Source organism: Atta colombica, unplaced genomic scaffold (genome assembly GCF_001594045.1).
Source record: "Atta colombica isolate Treedump-2 unplaced genomic scaffold, Acol1.0 scaffold257, whole genome shotgun sequence".
Lineage (NCBI taxonomy): Eukaryota > Metazoa > Arthropoda > Insecta > Hymenoptera > Formicidae > Atta > Atta colombica.
The window spans coordinates 1-2,475 of NW_017259356.1; positions in this window are offsets into that span (position 1 = coordinate 1).

Below are 2,475 nucleotides of genomic sequence, written 5' to 3' on the forward strand. Positions count from 1 at the left end.
TTTGAAATGTAATCGCAAAAAATGCTAAATATAATACGAAGCTTTATGAATAATTAATTATACCAGCAATCGTATTACGTGAATATTCATGAAATAAAACTTTCGTATTATATCTAGCATTTTTCGCCATTATACTTTTTCAAAAGAAATGTGAAGAAGAGCGGCACGTAACATACGAACGTATCACACACGAGTCATAAAAAAGCAATATTAATATGAATACTCTCGTACAAAAAAATCGCAATTTCTGCTTTCACAATGAATATAGTTTAATAATTAATAAATATTTTTTTTAAGCACTTTTCGATCCTATACGGAGATCCGTTTAAAAATTAACTTATTAATTATTTATCGAACTAATACAAGAAACATTTATCTTTTTTATTAATCTCTAGCCTATTTCATTCCAGTGTCTAATCATTCATGTCTAAGTAAAAGATACAGCCGTTTTATCTGCTCTGACTTTATTTCGCAATGATAACGAATAGCAGACGAGATATTCGTTTCTAAAAGCAAATTTGCCGATTGCATAATAATATAAATAATAGCTATATATTAGATTTTTCAGATTATCTTCCCTCTCACGGGTACACCTTGACGTGGTGAGAGGGGTCAGTATCCAGAGGATGGGTACACGAAAAGACCTTTTTTTCTCGAGTATCTAAAAATTTTCAGATAAATCTGTAATATATCTAGATAAATTTTTAGATATTGAATAAAATCGTTCTCTTCGTGTAAAAATCCAATGGGGAAGCTAACGTACCCTCGCCGCCGATTTAAAAATGAACGAACCGCAGCCGGTTCGTCGCGTCGCGCGTTTCGGGAGTGCCGTTCAAGTTATCGGACTCAAGTTATAGTCCGCGCGCGATTAAATTTTATTATTCGCGAGTGTTTTACGCGAGTGTCCTGTGCGAGGTGTTAATCATATTCTGAGAGGAGGAGGAGGTCTGGAAGGGACATCGGGCACCGGTGGAGCAACCTTGCGGTAAATATTATTTTTTGTGTAAAATTAACCTTTTCCTGCTTGTTTTCATTTAATTTAGATATTGATTCAAAAATGATTATTTTAAAATCATTGTTAAATAAAATGATTTAAATGATTTTATATTCTCCAAAGTAATTATGTAAATTTTATGTTTTTTTTGAAGAACTTAGTAAAAATAAATTTGTATCAAATTTTTAAGTAATTTTTAAGTAACTTTCCTTTTACCTAATTTAGATAAAAGGAAAGTTACTTAAAATAATTATATATATATTTTCTAAACTAACTGTATATTCTCTAAAGAAGATCTTAGCAAAAATAAATTTGTTAAAAATTTTTAAGTAATTTGATACTTAAAAATTTTTTTATAATTTAAAAAATTTTTTAAACAAATTAATTTTTGCTAACTTCTTCTTTAGATAATATATAGGTAATTATTTTAGAAAAAATATATAATTATTTTAGAGAATATACAATATTATATTGTTTTATATCTAATTAAATAATGGATACAAAAAATTCGATGCTTACAAAAATTATCTTTCCAAATTGCATGATTATTTTTTAGCAAACTGCATGCATTCGTATAGCAATTATTTTTTAAAGTTAAATGATTATTTCTTTACTCTGTTTTAATTTGAACTTTAATTTATTTGTTACAGAATCATCGTAGCGACGTTGCAGATTTAACTCCACTGTTGCGCATCGGTTGGTGAGTGATGAATTAATGTTTTTATTGAGGCAAAGGATATGTAATAATTTTATTAATATACCATACATACATCTAAATGCATATATGAATTAATTTAATGAAAATTAACTGATAAATGTAAATGACGCATATCCGTTGCCTTAAAATGGATAAGTTGTAATAGATTAGGATAAATTTAATTCTGAATTGTGCAATTTACTGTGCATACACTGTTAAATTTTAATATCACATTACACTCAGTTTAAGTTATCTTTAATCTTCCCATAAGTCACCACTGTTCGATATCTCGTTAATTTAACTAAAAACAATAAATAATAAATTGCATTGGAAGGAGTTACGAGTCAAGCTGAATGTTCATTCTAAATGTATATATTTCAGTGAGAATAAATAATAATTAAATATAACATACATTTCGACCCCTATTGGGTTATGTTCGAATAAAAACGTTATTCTAATCGATTTCTTACAATATAAATTTATATATATGATCATCCCTAAAACGTATTAATGAATATGTACATATAATAGTCCCTAAAACGCATTTCTTACGCATAATTGTTGTCTGTCGCTAGCAATAGTTTATATGGTAACTATTGCTCGCGACAAGCATAAACAACTATGCGCAAGAAATGCGTTTTGGGAACAATTCATTAATGCGTTTTAGGAATGATTATTTATATATATATATATATATATATATATATATATATATACGAAATAAAAGAATGATTCCAAATGGAATCGTCGGTCCACAAAGAGTTAATTACTTAAAACTATTTTG